A 13,003-nucleotide genomic window follows, 5' to 3' on the forward strand; every position below is an offset into this window, starting at 1 on the left:
GCTCCTTAAAGGAAGCAAGGATGATGAACTTTTGTTTCACATGCAGGAACTAGTTCCAAGAGAAAAATATCAAGCTTGGAAACATATTCAACCATTGAAGAAATGTAAGACCCTCAATTACATGAATTTAGAGATGTATGTATTAATACAAGCGCAATGATAAGCTTAATCTTGCAGAGATCATGAAGATGGCACAAGATCAGGCAGGGTTTTATTCTGTTGTACTTTGTTCTGTTGACTTCTAATATCAACAGTAAAAAATGTTTTACTTGAAGGACTGTTATGGAACTAAGTTGACAACAGGGGTTCCCAAATTTAGATAAAAGAACCTTAGGGTATAGTGAGTTTATGTTCATGTAGAGGAGTAACTCAGAAAAGCAGAGGCTCTACAACACGAAAAATGTAATCTATGTCACTAAATGATACATGTAGAAGCTGCTGAATTTGTATGCTTTCCTGTGTATTTTCTTAACATTAATAACAAAATAAATAAAATATGAAGATTTGCTATAACTTTGCCATTTCTTCCCTTGTGCTAATACTATTATTATATAAATTGCACTTTGTATATGTTGTAGTTTCTTCAGTTCAGTTTTATAATTATTGTTTTACACAGTTATCTTTCATGCCAGCTAAAAGGAAAAAGGACTAAAACCAAAAATATATCTACATTATCTTTCCTATTCATCACGTAATTACTTTTATGAGTGCTTTTTATGTTATTGTGTGGAATGAAATTTAATCTAGCATATTTTCATTTCCTTATGATGATCTGTGGTTTTGTTTGTTTTGCAGGGTATTTCTGTTCTTGACAAAATTTCTGTTTACTCCAGAATATATTGTTTTTTTTGTGTTGTTATATACTGTTAAGTTTCTTGAGACTCATAGCAATCCCATGTACAATAGCTCTGAAACCTGCTCTATCCTGCGCCAACTTTACTATCTCTGACACACCTACTCTCATTACCCCAGTCACTGAATCAATCCATCTCATCAATGGTCTCCCTCTCTTTCTCCATCCCTCCACCATTCCAAGCATGATGTCCCTCTCCAAGGACTAAATCCATCCTTGCAACATGCCAAAAGTATGTCAGACGAGGCCTCAGAAATTTTAGCACCAAGGAGCAGGCTGGTTTAGTTTTTCTTAATTATTGAGTAGATTTTATTTATGTAATATCCTGGTTGACAAAGGAACCTATTCTCCACCCTGACCCTTTATATTTGTAATTTTACTATTTATTCTGTCCCATGACTTTAGGGAATAGTTCAGCTCTATTGTGAATGTAATTTATCCTGATGAATGATTTTTTCTTGGCAGTACAAAAGTCTTTATCTCTGTATTTTGATAATTGTGTTTAGGTTTAAATGTCTTTGAATTTTGTAACTTGAAATTTCTTGAACTTATTAAAGAAATAGATAAATTTTTATTTATTCATTTATCTTTATCAAACTTAGGGAATTTTCAACATTATTTCTTCAAATATTGTTAATCTTCTTTCTCTTCTTTTCTTGGCTTTCCTTATGCATATTTTGTTATATTCAGTATCACATAAGTCTTTGAAGGTCTATTTATTTTGATTCATTCTTTTTTTTCTTTACTAAGAGAATGAAGCCTTTGTTTCCTTGTTTCACACAAAGCTGGCAGAGTTGGTGGCTTTTTGGTTATTAGTCAAAGAGACCAAATCCCATATCTCCGTCCGACTCTTCCTTTGCTTCCATGTTGGCTGGGACCACAGCAGCAGGAGCATTGGTAGTGGTGGCACCCACAGGGGCAGCAGTCACAAATACAGATGGATAAGCCAGGAAGGCCTTGACTTTTTCAGCCAGCGGGAAGGCATACTCGATCTCCACAGACAAAGCCAGGACCCGCTTATACCCACTGATGATGGAATGCAGTATTGAGGCCACGGCTGGGTAAACAATCTGCAGACCTACTCTGGCAAAATTGCAGATGCCCTCCAGGAAGCATGTATGCAGAGTCTCCTCTGTGATGTCAAGCACTTCAGGATTGTAGATGCTGCTGTTGTCAAACACCTGCTGGATGATCAGCCCAAAGGAGAAGGGGGAGATGTTCAGCATGTTCAGCAGGGTGGCCTCGCTGGCTCCCACCTTGTCTCCAGTCTTCAGGTGCATATTACTCAGGATTTCAATGGTGCCTCTGGAGATCTTTGTGGTGATGCCCAAAACCTGGCAGAAGGAAGTCTTCTCGGGGCCCAGACCAGTGTTCCGGGTTGGCATAATAACCTCACATGGAGCAATGGCATCAGCACGGGCAGCATCTGGCACCTTGTTGGCCAGCAGCATATATCTGATTTCAGTGAGATCCTCTTTGGTGAACACAAACCCCTGTTGCCCCAGATGTGAGGTAGCAGCCTCTCCAGGGCCGGGCTGATGTCTAGGTGGCCCCAGATGGCCTCGCATATCATAGTGTTCTTGCCCATCAATACCACAGCCTTCCCGGAGAGAGACAGGCACATCTGCTGCATCTGCTGGGAGCCCACATTGTCTGCACCCGTGATGAAGCATTCGGATAATCGTCCAGAAGTTGAATGATATTAGAAGTAGTTGGCCTCCCAGGTTGTCCTGTCTTCCCTGGGCATCACGGCAGTGCGACAGGGATTTCCACACGGGGTTTAAAGACAATGTTGCTCTCACGATGAAACCTGGTGAGTGCTGAGAATTCTTTTTATTTATATTTTTTCAACTGTTGTTGTTGTTGTTAAATATTGTTGAGTCAAAACCTACTCCAAGCTGATTCTCCAATGGGTTTTCAGAGGCTGTAAATTTCAGAGAAGATTGCCCTTCTTTCTCTCACAGAGCAACTGGTGGATTAGAATCATGTATCTTTAGGTTGGCAGTGCACACCTTGCCACTAAGCCATCACTGAATTATTTTTATGTTTGGGTATTTTTTTGTTTGTTTGGTTTTTTTTTTTTTTTTTTTTTTGTTTTGGGTTGTGTTTTTTTTTTTCTTCCCCCCCCCCCCCAATTCAAATCTGCTGTTGAATCTCTCTGGTGAAATATTTCATGATGGCTTTTGTTGTTTTTAAACCTATACTTTTTAACTCCAGAATTTGTTTTAAGGAATTTTTATCTTTTTTCCTATTTTCTCTATTGCTACTGATTACATACTTTCTAATGAATTTTTAGTTGGTATGCTAGTCAAAAGGCTGGTAGTTGAAACTCATTAGCTCTGCATTAGATATCTTCATAAATACTTCTCTTAACTTGAGAAATTCTGAGTGAGTTCTTCTCTTTTTATTTTACAATCCAGCTCCCTGCACATTTCGTTATACTTTGTCTTCTGGAGCTCCTCTTTGAAATCTTCTGTTCAGCTCTTTTACTTCAACATCTATTTCCTTCGTTTTGACTTCTCTTCTGATATCTATTGGATTTTTATTTATTCTCTGTCTTTGTAATGACTTTTTGCTCCTTGATGTCATCTCACAACTTGTCTGGTCTTCCATGCTTCAAACTTCCTAAAAAAAAGATGATTTTTAATTCAGGTTAGATTCAAGGTCATATTTTGGTTCTTGTAGACTTGTTTTAAATAAACTCATGGTCATATTTTGGTTCTTGTGGACTTGTTTTCATTTTTTCAGCCTCAATTTGAACTTGGACTTGAGTAATTGATTCTCTGTTCCATAGTCAGCAACTGGCTTTGTTTTGACTACTGCTACTGAGTTTCTTGAATAATTGTTTCTAGAGATGAAGTCAGTCTGATTCCTATGTCATTTATCAGGTGAGGTCCATGTGCAAAGTTTCTGTCTGTGCTTTTTAAAAGGTATTTGAGATGAATAAATCACTAAACATACAAAATGCAGTGATTTTATGTTCAGCTTCATTTCTGTTACCAAGTCAATACTTCCCAGCTACCATTCTTTCTTCATTGTTTCCAAGTTTTGCATTCCTGCCACCAGTTATCATTAAAGCACCTTCATTCCATGTTTGGTCAATCTATAGGAATCCATAATAAGGAAAAATAACTTTGTCCACTTTGTTTTAAAAATTAGATTTTCTTATAAGGAAAGTAAAAAATATGAGATATGCAAACTTATTTCTGTCAAGTCTGAACTGCTTAATAGATACTCCTCAGGGTTTCCAAAGTTGGATTCTAATGAGTAAAAAGGTGTGGGCTTTGAGTTAGCAGTGCAAATCCCTGCACCACCAGAGCTCCCTAGTCAGATATTATTGTTTGTTGTTGTCTACCAAAGAATCAGAACCGACCCCTTAGCTGACTCTCTGGCAGGTTTTCGGAGGCAGTTAACTCCATGAGAGAGGATTGCCCATCTTTCTCCCGCGAGCTGCTAGTGGCCTTGAACCATATGACTTTGAGATTACAGCACAACTTCTTGCCACTAGGCCTGTTTAAAAACTCCTTAATGATATTCTTGCTTTATGAGCATTAAAAAGAATCTATAGGATTTTTTTTACCATAAAATTTATATATATAAAATTTTTAATTGATGTTCAGTGTGAAGTTCTGAAAGACCTAAAATCATCATAGAGTTAATCAAACCTTCAACTAAACTGCTTATTGAAACAAAACCATATTTTATGCAAATAATGTGCACATTATATGCTTTTTGCAAACACCACCTGCCCTCTCATTGTGAGGTTTTTTTCATAATTGTGCTATCCTAATTTTTTTCCACATATTGTTATGAAAAATTAGCATAGTGTGCATAATAAAATACTTTGTTGAAGAAGATGGCTGGCAAAAATTGCATAATATGTACATTATTTGCATAAAATAGAATCCTATTTTGAAATATTTAAAATTTAAAGATTAGTATACGGTCTTTCTTATAATTGTTTTAAAAGGTAATACAATTACAAGATATTATTTTCTGAGAACTCTACTATTTTCCTTCTAGTATCTTCCAATGTTTGGATTACACCTCAACACACATAAAATGAGATTCTTTACATTTGAACTCATAACATCATGATAAAAAGAATAGACTGAAGTTATTAAGGATTTAATTTTACTTGCTTGCAAAATCTATGTGCAAAGAAGTTCTCTCAAAATTCTACAACATACATAATATACTGTGAAAGATCTCCTTTAAAGGGTAAAAGTCCCTAAGAAAATGTCACTTTTAGGACTAAAAATGCATGCAAAAGGCAGACTATTAAAAGGAAGGCCAAAGAAGAACTGATGCATTTGAATTATGATGTTGACAAAGAATATTGAATGTATACCACGGGCTGCCAGAAGAACAAATAATTTTGTCTACAAGAAAAGTACAGCCAGAAAATTCTTTAGAATTAAAGATGGTGAGACTCCTGTATTTTGTCCATGTTTATCGGGAGAGACCAGTCTGGAGAAAGTCATCATGGCTGGTAAAGTAAAACAGTGATAAAGATGGATTGACAGAATGGTGCAACAAAAGACTAGAACATGGCATCACTTATGAAAATGATACAGGACTAGACAATATTGTACATAGGGTAGCTATGTGTCAGAATTGACTCAACATGGCTTCTAACAGCAGTCTTCCAAGTTACTGGAGTTAAAGTTGTATTACCATCAATACTGTGCTATTCCTTTTCCCTGGAGTACAATAATCCTTCTAACTTCCTTGCCATTTGTTATTATTCCCTGTGTGTTTTTAAAACAACCACTCAAGTACCCCTGCCAGTTTCTTAAGTACATACACTTATGCATGTCATAAAATGAATATCATTAACCATGATTTTAGATCATTAGAGCTGTACACCTCCCTGTGGCACGCACTAACTAGGAAAAAAGATCCTTCTAAGGATAAGAAAACCTCCAAAGCATAAACTTTGTCAATCATACAAAGTTGTATAAAAGAACAGGGAGAGGATTAATGTTTGACCATGACAAGCAGCTTATTTCTTCACACATGAAATTAATTACCCTTTTCTAAGCAACATCCACACAAGTAATTATTGGCCATAAAATTATCCATAAAACTTGTTGAGGAATGTGAATAATTAATATTATCATTTGTCATAAGTAAATTAAATATCCAAAGGTGACATGGTAATATTTTCCAACTTTAGAATAGCTATTAGACTAGAAAATCTAACCAAAAGGAACTTACTGAAAAGAATATGATTAAATAGGATATATATTTTTAGAAGTAATGTTATTTTGACCTAATGAAATATTACAAAATAATTCATGATCTTCTATTAACTAAGTATATGTATATATGTATGTATATGTATCTATATATATTACTGTCTAAAATACCTTTAAACTTTGACTTAGATTTATTTTATTTTTATTTTCTTCTTTTTTTATTCTCTTCCAATTATGCCCTTTCCCTGCTTTAATTTAATAAAAAAAAAATGCAAGGATGCTAGACAGACGAAAGTCCTGTTAGCATTTAATCTCCTTTGAGATAAATGCAAATATTGCTGTTGATGGCACTGGAGTTTTGTCCAGTAATCATTTGGGGAGCTTGCTCATCCATTTTTCAAGCTGAGTCCGTTACAATCAGTCACTGAAAATTGTGATCCAGAATATTCTTTCTTGACGAAAACAATAGAATTAGGCTAGAGGGCTTTGGAAAATTGCTTTCATATTCAAGCAGGGCTTCACATATACAGACACCTTGTTGATGATTTTACTGCCTCAAAGAAAATATATTGCTACTGCCACAAACCTGTCTTTTGGCACTTCATCACTTACAAGTGATGATAAAATTGCGACAAAGAGACTTCTTTTTAATCTTATAGGTCACTGCTTGTAGTCTGGACTAGCCACCCTTTCGTCCTCTCATTTAGGCTAGATAAGGTGGAAAATTCCCTTTAGTTGTCTCTAAATTTCATTTAAACAGCAGCAAGCAAAGATTTTGCCTTCAGATTTTCGAGTTCCCATATCTTTTAATATATCCGTTTTACTCCTTCACAATCTTAATTTTTTTTAAAGTGTTCTGAGTGCCTCTGAAATAATCTTCATAAAACTAAATTACAGGATTTATTTTAATGAGTTCTAATAATTTTAGGATTCATAAATGTGGACAATAATCCATTTGATACCACGAGAACCCTAAGGCTATGAAATAATTCTGTTATGAAGTTTCTTTTCATTATGATACCCATCAGTTTTTACTAGTGACTCATAAGATTATTTATGTAGATATCCAGTTTGGCAATACATAGTTGACAAAAGTGAAATATTTCTGAATAATTTTCTCTAATCATTGCATACTTGTATAAGAGACAGTGCAGTGCAGCTTCTTGCCACTAGGCTACCAGCCCTCTTTAAGTAACAACAACAACAACAATCACTGAATTTTTGTATAAGAGACAGTGAGATGAAGAAGAAAGCAAGATATCCATTTTAAAGGGGAAAACACATCCATTTCCAAGCTCTTTACTTTATTTCTCTTGCTCTTTGATTTCTGGGTTATTTCAAGGGTTTTCTTCTGAGGATCCTTCTACAAAGTTGCAAATGCATGCTGTCATAGGTTATTGCTCTGCCACAGATTTTGTGTGTTATTTTAACACTCTATCAGCAATAAAGGAAGCCTTTGTGAATATACCATCTTATGGAAGGATATTTTATAGTGTCTTAAATGAGAAAAACTTTACTCCCAAAGCAGCATTTTATTTCTACAAAATTACCAAGGATGCAATTCAGAATGTCTTTCTCTCAAGTGATTCAACAGTTTTACAAACATAATTTTTATCTCTGATTTAAATGTGCTCCTTGGCCTGCTATTACAGACACGTAAATAATCAAAACGAAAAGTTATCATCTTTCAAAATTTTTATTAAATCAGAATATAATGTTGAGAGAACAAAAATAAGTAGATAAAGTCTTATAAAATGTTAATAACAGCTTCCATTTTTTGCATACTTTCTATGTGAGAGACACAACACTGAGAGGTTTCCATATTTTATTTCTTCTAAAGACAACAACCTAATAAGAATGGATACATTAATCTACCCACTCAACAGATTAGAAATGTGAGGCTTATGAAGGTTAATTGATGAGTTAGTAAAAAGCAACGCCATAATCCAATTAATGTTTAATTCATCTCATTATCTCATTATATTATTGTCATACACTGTCAAATTGGAACCAACTTATAGCTGACCTTCTGGAGAGTTTTCAGTGCATTAAATCACCCAAGAGGAGATGGCCCAAACAACTCACAGCTGACCCTCTACTGGATTTAAAAGGCTTTAAATAGCATAGGAAGAGATTGTGCGTCATTTTCTGGGAGAGCTGGTAGATTCACAATCTCAGAGAAATGTGATCTTTAAGTTAACAGTGAAATCTCCCTACTGGACTATGCCACCAGAGCATCACATACGATTTACAGTACCCCTTCTATTGCCAGCAATCTGAGAACATATACATTAATGTACCCATTTAACAGATAAGAAAATTGAGACTCAGGGAAATTAAGTCATGAGTTACTAGAAAACAGAACAAGAATGCAAACAATACTTTATTAACCCGTAAAAATTATCTGAAAAAAAATGAATACTGTAAATTGTATCATGATCGAAGGCATGATGTAGTTTGCAGTCAATTAGAAATCACCCCATAGATGACCCTCCAGTTGTTTTCTAAGATGGTTAATAGCATGCAAGATGATTGCCTAGCCTTTTCCTGTGGAGTAGTGGAGCAGCTGGTGGATTCAAACTCCATTCCTTTGGGATTGCAGTCCAACTTCCTATCATTAGGCCACTTGAATTCCCAAAAGAATAAATATTGATTAGAACACAAAGTGACATGGCATTAGGTTTTATCCCTTTTACCATCCTTTGAGCAGACTTGTCATTGGCTTTCAGTCTCCAGATCTACTTCTCAGCCCTCTATCTACAGATCTGTTTATATTATCATCCAGAGTTCACCTTCTAATTATTCCCTCTGCTGACTGGCAACATTTTTGGGTTGAGAGGTGAGGCTGTGAGGCATACTTGATTTGATTGCCCGTTTCTTTCAGTTTATCTGAGTGGAGGGACTATGCTTTGTGGTTGTCTCACACTGTGAATGTGATCATACGCATCTGCAATTGTACAATGACATGCCTCTGTGAAATTTTATCTTTGTTGAATGACTTACAGATTTTAATGTAAAGAAGAAATGACAAGCAAATTACTCAACAGCCATTCTCCTTTCCTTTCTTCTTAACATCATCACAAAAATCTTGTCTTATAAATTGGAAGAGAGAAGACCACTTCCCACTGCCCTGACCCTGTCTGAGAATTTGATTCTCATAAATACACTTACTGATAAACAAGGCAAATAAAATTACATTTGGCCTCGACTTAACTTTAAAACATGATTATGTTTGTGAAATATGTATAGGGCACAAGGAGTGACTTATGACTATTTAATACAATTTTGCATTGGGCCTTGAACTGTACTCTGAGGGAAATACCACAAAAAGTGTGTTAACTAATAATTACAATGGAAAAGATTTATAGAACCTCACCCCACAAGTAGGTTTGGTTTTTTTAAATATATGTAAGTTCAGAGCCAGTTTTATTTTAAATAGAGTACTTGAAGTACACTTTCAAAATTTTAATCTCCAAAAAGGCTGTTTACTATTGTGTTAATGTACCACAGTATTTCCCATCCTTTTTTTTTTTTTTTTTTTGGTTGGTGGACAATTGGGCAGCTTCCATCTCTTAGCTTTTGTGAATAATGCAGCAATAAACATGGATGTGCATGCATCTGTTTGAGTCACAGTTGTGGTTTCTTTAGAGTTTATTCCCAGCAATGGGATAGCTTGGTCAAATGGTATTTCTGTTTCCAACATTTTAGTTTTTTGGAAAGGGAAATAAAATGATCCTTTCTTGACAATTATACTTTTACTTCTTAAATATTAATTAGAAATCCGGGAAGAGATAAACTGGCACACTGAAGCCAGCCTAGAACTGACACAGTTGCAAGAATTAATAATGAAAGACATTAAAACAAAACAAGCGTAAACATATCTTGTAACTTCAAAAGTTAAATGGAGACATGGAAAATTTTTAAATAATCTGTCTTTTTTCCTGGTATTTTCTTTCTAAATGTTTTTTTATTTTATCAGTGACTAGGGAAATGAGGGTAAGGTGTGTCAAAGACAGTAAGATTGTCACAGAATAGAGCAGAGTTTAGGGCTGTTGTACATAGGGTCACTATGAGTTGCAGGCGACTCGACAGCACATAACAACAACAACAAAGCAATGAGGTCAGTTAAGATATGCCTAATCCAGGCCATAATCTTTGCGACTATTTGCTACCTACATCAGAGAGCTGGACAGTAACTAGGGAAGATAGAAGGAGAATTGATGCCTTTGAGCTGTGATGTGGGAGAAGAGTATTGAATTTACCATGGACTGCTAAGAGAACAAACAGGTTGGTCCTAGAGATGGTGAGACCGAACTGCTCCTTGGAAGCAAGGATTCTGAAGCTTCGTCTGACTTACTTTAGACATGTTGCAGAAGGGACCAGTCCTCGGAGAGGGACATCATGCTTGGGAGGGTGGAGAGACAGCATAGGGGAGGAAGACCCTCGATGAGATGGGTTGATATTCAGTGACTGGCTTAATGGGGATAGGCATGTCAGAGACAGTAAGATTGGCACAGGATACAACAGGATTTAGGGCCACTGTACAACGAGTTGCTATGAGTTGCAAGCAACTCAGTGGCACATAATAACAACAACAACATTGATTTCCTTATGAAATTCATATACATTGTGTTTCACACTATTCTTTCATTCACATTGTGTTTCATACAATCATTCCCAAGAATTGTTGTTGTTATTATGTGCTGTTGAGTAACCTGTGACCCATAATGACCTTATGTACAGCAGCTCTGAAGCTTGCCCTGTCCTGAGCCAGTCTCACCAATTTCAACACACCAACCCCCCTCGTCCTAGTGACTGTATCAATCCATCTCATCCAGCGTCTTCCTCTCCTGTACTGTCCCTCCACCCTTCGGAGCATGATGTCCCTCTCCAAGGACTGGTCTCTCATGTCCGTGTGCCCAAAGTATGTGAGACAGCTTCAAAATCCTACTCTCCAAAGAAAAAAATGTATTCACCCTCTCCAAGAGAGACTTATTTGTTTTCTTAGAAGTCCGTGGTATGTTCCTGACTCTTCTGGAGCACCACAATTTGAAGGCATCAATTACTTTGTTTTCCTTAGTCATTGTCCAGCTCTCTGATGCATAGAAAGTAATTGCGAGGACTACGGCCTGGATTAGGTGCACTTTAGTATCTACACTGACAGTGTTGCTTTCCAGCACTCTGTGAGGTCCCTGACAGCAAATTTTCCCAGTGCAATTAATTTTTTGATTCTCTGACTGTTGGTGTCAAGAGTTTTGATTGTGGAGTCAAACAAACTGTAATTGCTAACAACCTCAATCTCTTCTCCATCTATTATGGTGCAGTTAATTGGCCCAGTGGTGAGAATCTTTGTCTTCTTGATGTTGAGTATCTGTAGTAAGCACTTCAGGTCCTCCTGTTGCAGAAAACACGGTTGTGTCATCTGCATAGAGAAGGTTGTTGATGAGTCTTCCCTCCAATCTTGATGCTACATTCTTCCTCATAAAGCCCTGCTTCCCAAATGATCTGTTTTGCATATAAATTAAGAAGGTATGGAGACAGGATGCATCCCTATGCACTCCTTTCCTGATTTTGAACCATTAATGTTTCCTTCCTCTGTTCTGAGGATGGCTTCCTGGTCCAAGCTTAGGTTTTGCATAAGCACAATCAAGTGTTCTGGGATTCCCATTTTCCTCAAGATTAGTCACAATTTGTTGTGATCCACACATTATGTTTTGTAAAATTAATCATCATTGGACTGTGTCCATCATTTCCCTGTCTTTTCAAGCCCCTGAAAGATCTTTCTCATTTCCTTTTCCCCCTCCCTCCACCCACCAAATTGCACAACCCTGAGATTTCACTCTTACCTATTCTCAACCCTCTGCTTTGACTCCTTTCCCTTTGGGTTTCCATAAATGTTTTACTAGGTATCCTTCTGTTTTCACAAAAATGGTCTTATGCAATATTTGTCCTTATGAGATTGAGTTAGTTCACTCAGCATAATGCTCTCCTAGTTGTGTGTGTTTTACCAAAATCATTACTCCTGAGTGCATATTATTCCATTGTGTGAATGAATGTACAACAATTTTTCAATCCATTCAGTTGTAGTTGGGCATTTGGGCTGTTTACATGTTCTTGTCATGGTGAATAACACTACTATGAACATTTGGGTATAAATCACCATTTGTGATCTGTGATTTCTAATTTTCTTGAGGTGTATTTCTAGTAGTGGAATAGCTGGGTCATATGGAGTTTCTATGTTCAACTTTTTGAAGAAACACCAAACTGACTTCCAGAGCGGTTGTATCATTTTACAATACCACCAACAATGTATGAGAGTTCACACCTCTCCACATCCTCTTCAACATTTACTGCTTGCTGCCCTACTAAACTTTGCCACTACTACTGGGGTGAGAAGGTATCTCACTGTGCTTTTATTTGCATTCCTCTTATTGCCAGTGATTTGGAGCATTTCTTCATGCATCTGTTGGCCATCTGAATGTCTTCTGTGGAAGGTCTTACCATAACTTTTAACCATTTTTCAATTTGGTTAGTAGTCTTTTTCCTTTGGAGCCCCAGGTATAAACTTTTGTTATGAGATCCATGTCTGAGATCATACTGCCAAATGTTTTTTCTCTGCCAGTAGGTTCTCTTGTCACCCTATTGGAAAAAAGTTTTGATGAATACATGGATTTAATCTTTAGAAAGTCTCATTAATCCATTTTATCCTCTTCAGAGTGTGTATTTCTGGCTTTATTTGTCAGCCTCTTTATATAATAGACTTCTAAGCTTGGTCTCAGCTTATCTCTTATGAACTTTATGTTTGTGGGCTTTACTTCCAGGTCTCTGATCCACCTTGAGATTATTTTTGTATGTGGTGTGAGATGTGGATCCTGTTTCAGCTTTCTTCAGGTGGAAATCCAGTTTTGCCAGCACCATTTGCTGAAGAGGTTGCTATTTTCCCATTTGA

The 13,003-nt window shown here is 36.4% G+C and overlaps 1 pseudogene; it reads right to left on the minus strand.

Moving 5' to 3' along the window:
• Positions 1 to 1,665: 1,665 nt before the first annotated feature.
• LOC102850623 lies at positions 1,666 to 2,600 on the minus strand (annotated as a pseudogene).
• Between the last annotated feature and the right edge of the window lie 10,403 nt (positions 2,601 to 13,003).

The sequence above is a fragment of the Elephantulus edwardii genome, unplaced genomic scaffold, assembly GCF_000299155.1.
Source record: "Elephantulus edwardii isolate Elephantulus edwardi_28Jun2011 unplaced genomic scaffold, EleEdw1.0 scaffold00139, whole genome shotgun sequence".
NCBI classification, from domain to species: Eukaryota; Metazoa; Chordata; class Mammalia; order Macroscelidea; family Macroscelididae; genus Elephantulus; species Elephantulus edwardii.